Genomic DNA, 11,326 nt, shown 5'->3' with positions numbered 1-11,326 from the left:
AAGGTTCTTAGAGAACCTGTTGCCGATGTTGGCTGCCTTGCTTACATATTAGAGTGACAAAATCTCTTTGAAATTAGCCCAGTGAACATAGGGGCTGCTGATGTGCTTATGCGATGGGGTGTACCCAACATAAAAATACGCATTTGTTTCAAATATATGTAATCCCAGTCAGACAGTGAGTGAGCAGTCGTAAGCAGGAGGCATACGGCATTTGGCTAGTGGTATTTGGGAGATGATATTTCCTTTAACAATAGAATATGTTATTCCCTTTATGTGGTAAGTAAAAATCTCAATTAAAGATAACAGGTTACGTTTTATGTTTGAAATCTTTGGCTTTGAAAATATTTACCCAAGAAGGTAAACAATGACCTGGGTGCATACACTAGACATACACTAGAATATGTGAGGAAAGTGCTCAGAAAGTGTAAGCATTTTATGAATACATATGATTTCATATATTTGATAGGCAGTACAATGTTGTTTTTAAAAATACGAAGTAAAATAATATCCCTGAGCTAGAGAGAGAATATTATCACGATGTTTTTTAAGGTATTCACAAATACTTGGGCATCTTGTTACATCCGGTTGCTTAGCTGGGGAGGTAAGAAGAAGTTGCCTTATAAGACAAAGGCAAAACTATAGTATCTTGCCCAGAGGAGGCAACAGGGATGTTTCAAGGTCATAGAAAAGAGCGTGATGTCAGAATGCTGGAAGATTCCTAAGAAGAGAGTATGTAGGAGGACTAGGTTTCTATTAGACGGCCTCCTGTTTTCGCTGTTGCAGTTGCCTGATTTGAACAGCTACTGTAGGGTCTGTAACACAGCGAATCGCTCCGCCTTCCTTGAGGCAAAATGGTATCTTGAACTCAGTCAGAGATGGTCTTACGGGCTTTTCCATGCTGTTTTTCAACTTCCAGTTTAAGGATGTTTTATGGATCACAAAACATTGCAGTGTTGACTTTTGTGTAGGCCTTCCATACGGAAATTGGTCAAGTAAAATCTTTTGGACTGAGAAGTTTTGGTGGCTCAGCTTCTTTGGAATTGTAAAGTTAAGAGTGATAGTCAACTATTGTGAAACGGTAGAAAACATTCCAGAGTGTGAGAGTATCTTATTTATTGGGTTAAAATAGCATCGTTAGTGGAGTTTTTAAATGCCAAATTCAAGGAAATTTGACACAAAATCTCCAGAAGCCAGAATCATCCTTTTGTTTCGTATTGGACACATTGTGCAACTGAATGGGCCTCGATGACACTATTACTATTTTGTTAGAGTTTTCATTTTTAAATAACCTCTACCCCCAAGATGGGGCTTGAACCCACGACTCTGAGAGCAAGAGTTGTGTGCTCTGTTAACCGAGCCAGCCAGACACCTCTATCACATATTTTCTATTTCCAAATGTCAGAATGATGAACCCTGGGTCGGAAATACGTGTTCTGGCCTGGCTTGGTCATGCAGCTGAGGACAGGCTTCAGATCTCTTGAACATTAATTTCCTTCCCTTCAAAATAAAGACGGTAATATCTGCCCTGCATTTCTCACAGGGTATGGTGCACACAGCAAATGAGCTGATTTCTATTTTACACAACTAATATTTTTAATTAGTGGCATTCTTGACAATTCATTTATTGCAATTTGTCATAAAAGTTGTTAAATGGGTTGTTGTATGTCTTTAATTGCAAGTTTGCTAGCAACAAATTCCCTTATTTTTTGTGCCTGAACATCTTTTTATACAGCCTTTATTTTTAAAGACTGTGTAAAAAGGACATAGAATTTTTGTTTGGCAGTTTTTTTTTTTCTTTCAACGCTTTAGTTTATTCCATCAAACCTGTTGGTCTTGTGGTTTTGAAGATCATGTGTCTTTGTCTCTGGCTGATTTTAAGATTTTTCATTTGTCTTTATTTTTCTTCTATTTTACTCTGATGTTTCTAGGTAGTACAGTTTTCTTTTTATTTATCCCCCTTAGAATTTGAGGAGCTTCCTGAATTTGTGGATTGGTATGTTTTCGATGAAATTCATCGGCAAATTCTTGACACAGAGCTCTACTCCACTGTTGCTTTTCATTTTTTTTCTGAGATCTCAATTATAGGTTTGATACATGGTTTCACTGTGCCCAACATGCTCATACTTGTTTCACAATTTTCTCCTCTTTCTTTCTCTATATATACTTGTGCGAATATTTTCCTTTGACTTTTTCTTCCAGTTTTCTAGCCTGCTTTCCATCACTATACCTGTTATACTGTCAAGCTCATCTATGGGTTATTACTCTAGTTACTGTATTTTTTCGGTTTTCAAATGTGCATTTCATTCTTTTCTATAGATACCAGTTAATCTATTTTTTCACCTTTTTCCTCTGTTACTTTGAACATACTAATCAAAATTCTTTTAAAATTTTGTCGGTTAATGCCAATAATTGGGTTACTGTGAGCTTTTTTTTCAGTATCTCTTTAGTCTTGGTTTTAGTAATTGAGTATACAGATTCTAGAGGCTCTAGATGATTCATTTAAGTCCAAAGAGTTGTCAGCTTTCCTTCTGCTAAGCAAAGAAGATGGAGAGGTGGCCAGTCCTGTACTCTAATCAGTGACTGGGCTGAGTCAAGTGCTAATAGTCTTCATACCTTGGAGGGGAACCTAGCTGCTGAGGCATAGATATTTAGAGCATCCCCTGGAGCGTTCACAGGTACTAAATACAATTCAGGGCAATACTTCTGAGAATCCTGCTCTTCGGTTCAGAAGCTTTCTTCCTAGCATCATCTGTATAGCTTCGTATGGCAGCAAATGTCATGGGTAAAACTATGCGTGTGTCACCTTGATGTTTCATCGTTTATTTCTCACTCAGATCTCGGTGCCTCCTGTCCCTAATGTCTTTATCTCCAGCCCCACAAAACTGCTAAAACGTCTGCTGGATTCCCTGTCCCATATGTGTGGTCCCCTGCTCAAGCAAAGCCCATATTCTCAGCTCTTGGTGTCTGTCTAGATTGGCAAATGCCCCCACTCTTCAACTCGGGGGGAGAAAAGCATCATCAAAATTCAGCTCCCCCCTTCAATGCCTCCTGCATCTGAAATCTTGAAGCTAGTAAATTCAACTTCATGGTGACTAAATATAATAAATTGGCAAAACTCGTCTTTCTCCTAGGAGTGCTCTACACGCAGCACACACACACGTGCACACGTATGTATGTAAAAACTCACTTTTTTTTCTGAACATAGGCATCCCATGATCCGTGAATCACTCTAACTTTGCAGATGGATCCCACATATAGGCAGTGAAGAATGCAGGAAAGCCTGGAGCTTCCCTCTTCCTAGAGACCGTTGTCCTTTATCAAGTTGTTACTGATAACAGAGTGGTATCTTGTCATTGGCATATAATAGAGTCAATAAGTTAATAGCGTGTCAACTTCTTTTCTCATTGGTATGTGGACGACTATCCCCCAAACAAGAATATATTTCTTCCAGAAGAAATGTTGCAAATGGTAGTTAGTAGCTTTAGAAATAATGTCTTTAACAATATACTTCAAGTAGGGCTTAAATTAACTACACTTCTGTGGATTGACCTAGAATTTTTGTGGAATCTGTCTAGCGACGGATGGATACTCAAAGTGAACTAAAATATACAATGCTATTTTTAAGTGATTGTATATTCCAGATAACATATTAGAAGTCACCGAGCTTCCGTCTTACACCAGGGTGTTCAGAATGCCGGGAATGGGGTCTACCTGCCCGCCTTCCCCTCCGTGGCCTGCGCGACGCGAGGAGATTCGGGGAGCGTGGGGAGAGTGAGAAATTCGGGGCCGTGGTGTGGCTTTGCTCGTTATCTGAGGCCGACGCTCCGATGAGCAGTGCTGTGACTCTCTCAGGGTGTGTCCCGTGCCCTTGGGCCTGCCATACATCCTTTCAGACTCACTTCCAGTTGTGTCCACGACCGTGGCAAACGAGGTAGGCAGGCCGTGCCTCAATTGTGTTGGCTTCTCACCTGGAACTAATGCTGAGTACCTTTTGCCTTCTGCTTGGTGGTTTTAGCAGCGTGCCTTAGGTCTCCCTCTGCCCCTAAAAGTGTAGCCTCAAAGTGGGGAGGAGCTAATGCCCCTTAAGAAACCCCTCAGTCTGTGGGGATGGGTGGGCGGTTGTGCGGGAAAGAGGCTTCTGCAGTTCCTCCCAGGGGCCAGGTGGAGTGGAGCCTCACTTGGCCACGGTGACAACCCAACTCCATATACTTGTTTGGGTTGTATTTCCTATTTCACTTTACATGGTGCTTCATTCTTATTCTCTGGGGTTGCCTTTTATTTTGTTATTTTTAAGTATATTTATTTATTGATGAGAGAGAAAGAGAGAGAGAGAGAGTTAGAGACACAGGCAGAGGGAGAAGCAGGCTCCACGCAGGGAGCCCGATGCAGGACTCGATCCCAGAACCTTGGGGTCACGACCTGAGCCAAAGGCAGCCTCTCAACCGCTGAGCCACCCAGTTGTCCCTGGGATTGCCTTTTACTATTAGCACATAAGTTTTAATTTTGCATTCTGCTTTTAAAGAGAACTTGGCCTAAGATTCATGCCAAAATACTTTTTTTTTTTTTCTGTAGAGGAAAATGAAAAAAAAAAAAAAAGAAAGAAAGAAAAAGCATCAGACTAAGCCACATCCATTTACGGTGGGAGAGGTGGTAGGGAAAAAGCTAAAACAATGTATTTTTCAAAGGTATTTGGTTTACAAATCCGTCATCTTTCAAGTCACCAAGTGAGGCCAGTGAAAGAATTCTTTTACTAACTATGAGGTCATCCGTGGACCTAATCAGTTTCCTTCCCTCCCTCCCTCCTTTTTTACTTCCCCTTAATATATATTCCCTGATTAGGTTCTGGTGGTATAATGAGTAGTAAAATGTGGCGTGATTACTGCCTCTTTGGAAAGTTTTATTTCTGTGAAATTAATTAGGTAACTACACAAACAGAAGCACACGTGCCAGAGTGAATGCCTTGAAGGACAAGAACACAATGACCAGAAAGCCTGTTGTAGGAGTTTGACTTAGCGAGGGAGATCCGGGCCAGCCGCCTTGAGAGGGTGACACTTGAGCTGCCATCGATCAACAGGATGAAAACGAGTTAATTAGATGGAGAGAGAAGGGAAGAGTTTTCTAACAGGGGGACAGAGGAAGCGTGCTCAAGACCTGTTGTCCGGAAAGCTTGACAGTTTCGAGGGAGTCCAGATAAGCCCGAAGGAGGGCGATGTGCCAAGTAGGAGGGACTGTCACAAAATGCTGCTTTGAGTATTAAAGGATGAAATGTGTACGCATGTATGTATGTGATTGTGTGTGTGTGTGTGATGGTGACAGTAAGGAGGGGCCTTGTGAATAAACCAGATGATGTTGGAGCAAAAAGCAAATCTATGCAGGACCTGGGGAGAACAGTATATAATCCATGCAGACTAACAGATACTTAAAGTCATGGATATTTAAAAATGTGAGAATTGTAGGAATTGATGATTTTTAGTTAGTGGATTTCTAGTTACATAGAGTTGAAAGATAAGGGATGAGGTATTTATTCATTTATTGATGGATTTATTTGTCCTACCTCTTGATGATATCTTAAGACCTGCATCAAAAGCTTCTAAAACTCTACATCTAAGTAGTTTTATATTGTTACAAAATTTATAGATTTTAATTAGTTATTTGTTAATTTTTAGGGTCGTAATTGTAGGTAGACTTTTCTCTTTTAAAAGCATTTCAACTAAAATTTGACTTGAGATTGATTTTAACAGTGTAACACGGAGCGTCTGTAGAGATGGTGCTGAAGCATGGTGCAGGGCCACATTTAATTACTCTGTCCCAGATGAGTTCCTGTGCTTAAGTTTTAATAAAGTTAAATTGCCTGCGTACTCACACAAGTTTGGATTCTGGTTCTGCTAATTCCTCCCAAATTTGAAATTCAGGGAACTAGAGTCAAATTATTTTCCACTTAGAGCTATATTTCCTTTGATATTTCTTAGCAATTTTGCCTTAATGGAACCCAAAGTTATATTCCAGACACAGTGTGAAGTGACCCTTTTTAAGATTTAGCATAATATATACAAGAGCTCTTGCCCACAATTCTCCCTTTTTAATTATATACCTTGGTTTAGTTTTATTGGTTACTTTCAAACTTAACCTTTTATGAAATCTCTTAATCCTGTATTGTTTTTAAAATGTTTAATAAGGGGCACCTGGGTGGCTCAATGGGCTGAGCATCTGCCTTTGGCTCAGGTCCTGATCCCGGGGCTCTGGGATCGAGCTGGTGCGGTATGGGGCTCGCTGCTCAGTGGAGAGCCTCCTTCTCCCTCTCCTGCCCCTTCCCCCCGCCCCCCAGTATGCACATCCCGTGCTCATTCTCTCTCTCTCTCTCTTGCTCTATCTCAAATAAATTAATAAAATCTTTTAAAAATGTTTAATAAGTAAATGGAGAAACAAGTATTTATTCAGTAATTACTACATGACAGGAAGATTTGTACCATGAACAATAAATAAGAGGGGATTAGAAGTGGGAGAATTAATTGGGCAGATTATCGAGATGTTGAATAACAAGTATAAAAGGTAAAGTGTGGGACTTCTCGATTTGTTCCTTACAACATTCATAGTAGAGGATAACTACCCTTGGACTGTGAGAAACAAAATCGGAGAAATATCTCCTCCTTTAGTTTCTGTAGACAGACACAAATTAAGAAACCAATCTTTTTTTTTTTTTTAATTTTTTTTAATTTTTATTTATTTATGATAGTCACACACACAGAGAGAGAGAGAGAGAGAGAGAGAGAGGCAGAGAGAGAAGCAGGCTCCATGCACCGGGAGCCCGACGTGGGATTCGATCCCGGGTCTCCAGGATCGCGCCCTGGGCCAAAGGCAGGCGCCAAACCGCTGCGCCACCCAGGGATCCCAAGAAACCAATCTTAAAAGCAGTGGTAATAGACACTGTTTCTGTGGACTTTTGTCATTAGGGTGAACCATAGTTACCAATACTGTTAAATACTGTTAAAATGTTGCAAAAGGTGTTAAAATTTTTCCACCACTCAGGACTCAGTAACTTGGTTTTTCTTTAAACATTAAAAGGACGTATTTCAAAATGTTGATGGTGGTCATAGAACTATTGTTGGTTTTTTTTATCCAACTATTTAATCCATATTTTCCAAATAATCTTTAATAGGTATGATTTATTTTTGCTAAAGTAAATAAATACTTGAATGAAAAGAAATGACCATCTGAGACAAAACTTCAAAGTGATAGCTTCCGTTAAATCTGAATTGTTCTCTTGTGGGGGTTGGTTATTTTTTTTTAATACTTTTGTGCATGAATCGCAATATCTTTTATGATAGAATTACATATAGAGAAAAATGATATGAAAGGAATCTTCTATTTCATGCTAAGTTACACTCAATGGAGATACATCTAGTGGGAGAATTTCTTTGAATAATTTGACTCTCAATGGTATAGGATACAACTCTTACTGGGATCTAAGAATTTTTTTCCTTGAAATATAGTGACACAGTACACAGCGTTACATTCTTTTGAAGTGTACAGCACAGTGACTGGACAGCTGTACATTCATCACGCTGTGCTCAACACAACTGTAGCTACCATTTGTCACCATACGATGCGATTTCAGTACCACTATGTTCCCTGTGCTGTGCCTCTTATCCCTGGGACTTACTGGTTCCATGACTGGGAGCCTGTATCTCCCACTCCCCTTCACCCATTTTGCCCATCACCCAGCCCTTCCATTCTGGCATCCATCAGTTTGTTCTCTGTATTTATGGGTCTATTTCTACTTTTTATTTGTTTTTTGGATTCCACATATTAGTGAAAATTATACGCTATTTGTCTTTCTTGGACTTATTTCACTTGGCATAATACTTTCTAGGTTCATGCATATTTTTGCAAATGGCAAGATCTCATAATTCTTATGGCTGAGTAATATTTCTGTGAGTGTGTGTGTGAGAGAGAGAGAGAGAGAAAGAGAGAGACCACATTTTCGGTATACCTTCTACGGTCTATGGACACTTGGATTGCTTCCATCTTGAGTATTGTAAATAATTGCAATAAGCATAAGGATGCCTGTATCTTTGAATTAGTGTTTTTTTTGTTTTTCTTTGGGTAAATACCCAGTAGTGGAATCAGTGGATCAGATGGTAATTCTATTTTTAATTTCTTGAGGAAACTTCATACTATTTTCACTAGGGGCTGCACTGATTTACATTCCCACTAACAGTGCATGAGATTTCCTTTTTCTTCACATTCTCATTTTTTTCTTTTTGAGTCTGGCCATTCTAACAGACATAAGGTAATATGTCATTGCATTTGCATTTCCCTGATAATGATATTGAGCATGCTTTCATCTGTCTGTTGCCTAACTGGATGTCTTTTTTGGAGAAATGTCTTTTCAGGTCCTCTGCCCATTTTTAAAATTGGAATTAATGTTTGTTTTAAATAAGTTATTATCATCACTGACTTATTTTAGTAAATAACTAAAAGAACAATTTAAAATTACCAAGTTTTCCTTTTATCTGTTTTGTGAAGAGCAAAGAGTAACCTATATTTTTTCCTTTCTCTCTCTTTTTTTAGTGGTGGTAACAGTTATGTCGATTGCAGACTCTGAACTCACAAGCCCTTTAGTCCACATGGGCTCCTACTCACTTAGCAGCTGTGGTGTGAATTTGATCACGTGCACCCACCTTATCATGTGGTTGCTCGGGGGGTGTCTATGCTTTTAGAAATGAAATGCTTTTATATTCTTCCTCAATGAGAGAAAAATGATTATATTTTACTTAGGGAAATGTCTGTTACGTAGAGAAAATTTGAAAATTTATTTTTAAACAGAAAAGCTTAGTTTCCCTATTAGAGAAATGGGAGACAATGGTCATTGGAAAAGCTGACTGACTCTAAGCCATAAAAAGCTGTTTTAGAATAATGTCTATTCATTTGTGAGGGGACACTGGCCCAAATTGCTTAATGCTTTTAAATGTTGATTTCCTTTTCTGCAATACATGGATAATAGTACAACTTTCTATGAGGGTTGTCATGAGGATTAAAGGTAGTAAGTAAATCTCGTAATAAATAGTAGGTATTTAATGTAATAGTTCATACCATTGTTAAAGTTAACATAGATTCTTTAAACTGTCAGGTGTAGTTTTTTTTTTTTTAAATGAGATGTATGTTATACATAAAGTTTTGAGTTGTCTTGGTACTTTTTAGGTGGGGATGAAATTTGGAGATTTAGTTGCATGAGACAAAGAAATTTGGCAACAATAACCACCATCACCTCCACGTAGATAAACAAAGGAATAATGGAGAGTATTAATAATTGGCATCATTATACAGCAAGTGTATATTTTCCCTTTCTCTTCCTTTCCTCTCTTTCTTTCTTTCTTTCTTTCTTTCTTTCTTTCTTTCTTTCTTTCTTTCTTTCTTTTTTTTCTTTCTTTTTTCTTTCTTTCTTTCTTTTTCCTTCTTCCTTCTTGAATTTTCAATAATGAAAGCATTTCACTTTGATAGTGATATGAAGGAAACTTTATTTGAAGGATAAGTTAATTGCTTAATTATTATTTTGTGAAGCGTATGCACCATAAACATCCCACCTGATATCAAAGGGTATTTTTACTAGACCATAGTAGTATAGTAAACACAATGCAAAATAAAAGAATAAGTGTGGAGTTTTTTCAGCATTTTATAGCTGTCAAACTTCAGGTAAAGCATATCTATTGTAAAAAAATTTAAACGACATAGAAATATTGAGTGAAAAATAAAAGTCCTCTTTAATTCCCTTTCAACTCAAAAATATTGACTTTCTTCCTGAGATTTATCTAAAATATATACATTTAAGTCTCACATACACCATATACAGTGATGCTCAGATAGATAAGAACATACACATTTTGATAAATATGCATTGTGCTGTGCCTTGTCGTCTTATAATGTCTCTTGGACATCTTTTTTTCATGTCAATGTAGTCTACCAACTGTATGGTATTACATTTATGGAGGTGTTCTCCAATTATATTTCTAGAAAAACTTGCGTGTGGGCATAGAGACATAAATTTATGATAATGTCATTTGTGCTAATGTAAAAATTCTAAAAATTATTAATTATAGTATCTTGAAGCAATTGAATACTATGTAGATGTTAGAATGAACTAAAATTTCCATGTGTCAGTGTAGCTCAATCTTTAAAATTTGAGTGAAATAGGAAGCTTCAAAGGATAATTATAATGTTATATCACTTTCAGAACCCTTACAACCATAAAAGTAATTTTATATATTAGTTATAGCTACTTAAATATGTAGTAAAATTGTGAAAATGTAGAGGCTAGATTTCTGTTTTCAGCAGATCTTTACAGGCCTGTCTATCCTTACAGATGATGATATTCTCAGTGTGGTGGTTGTGTCAGTTTACATGTCCTTCGGCAATGTTTGAAGAATTATCAGATTTCTTATTTTTTGCATGTAAAAATCTAAATAACTCACTGGTGTTTTGTTTTCCTTTACACAGTTAGTGCTGTTGACCATTTTCATATGTTTTTAAAAGATTTTATATATTTTACATATTTATTTGAGAAAGAGAGAGCATGTGTGTGTGTGAGCAGGAGGAGGGACAGAAAGGGAGAGAGAGGATCTTAAGCAGAACCAGACACCGGGCTCCATCTCAAGATCCTGAGATCACGACTGGAGTCAAAACCCAGAGTCCAACCAACTGAACCACCCAGGTGCCCCAGAGCATTTTTCATATCTTATGAGGACCATTTAAATCTTCTCTTTTGTACATTACCTTTTAAATACTTTGTTTTTTCTTTCCCCTTAAGTTCGGATTTTTATAATTCACTTCTAAGAATTGCTTGTACACACCTTAAGTACTTTCTATCGTTTATGTTCATCGAAAATACTTTCTTGTTCTCTCTTTAAAAATTGTATTACAATGTCATTTATTACGTAGAGATTTTGAAATTTTATTACTCTCAGTTTTAGCATTCATTTCCTCTATAAATTTGGCTTTACTTGTTGGAGGAGTCTTTTCTTAAAGATTATAAAGAGATTCTAAGATCCAGTTCCGTATTGAAGGCATTAATGCTTTGCACTAAGGTCTCTGGCATAGTTGGGATTTTTTCTGGTTGTTCAAAAGTGGAGACCACCATCCACTCCTCAACCCCTGGCCTATACATAGCCAACTGTTCTACCTTAATTTTTCCATTGATTTGTAAGGCTAAGTCTGGCATATGTAAGTGTCATATATTTAAATCTATTCTGTCTAATTCTGTGCCAATGCAATACTTGATTCTTCGTTCCTTTGAACATTATAAGCTGTCTTTATGTCTGTCAGAAAGAAT

General features: G+C 37.6%; 1 protein-coding gene across 4 annotated transcripts in view; it reads left to right on the top strand.

Annotated features, from left to right (window-relative positions):
• The window catches only part of MARCHF1 (membrane associated ring-CH-type finger 1), an 800,751-nt gene that overhangs the window by 2,111 nt on the left and 787,314 nt on the right, over positions 1–11,326 (top strand). The window lies entirely within an intron of this gene.

This window comes from Canis aureus, chromosome 13 (assembly GCF_053574225.1).
Source record: "Canis aureus isolate CA01 chromosome 13, VMU_Caureus_v.1.0, whole genome shotgun sequence".
In the NCBI taxonomy this organism is placed as follows: Eukaryota; Metazoa; Chordata; class Mammalia; order Carnivora; family Canidae; genus Canis; species Canis aureus.
Note: the sequence above shows the minus strand (reverse complement) of the source record. Positions and strands in the feature narration are given on the sequence as shown.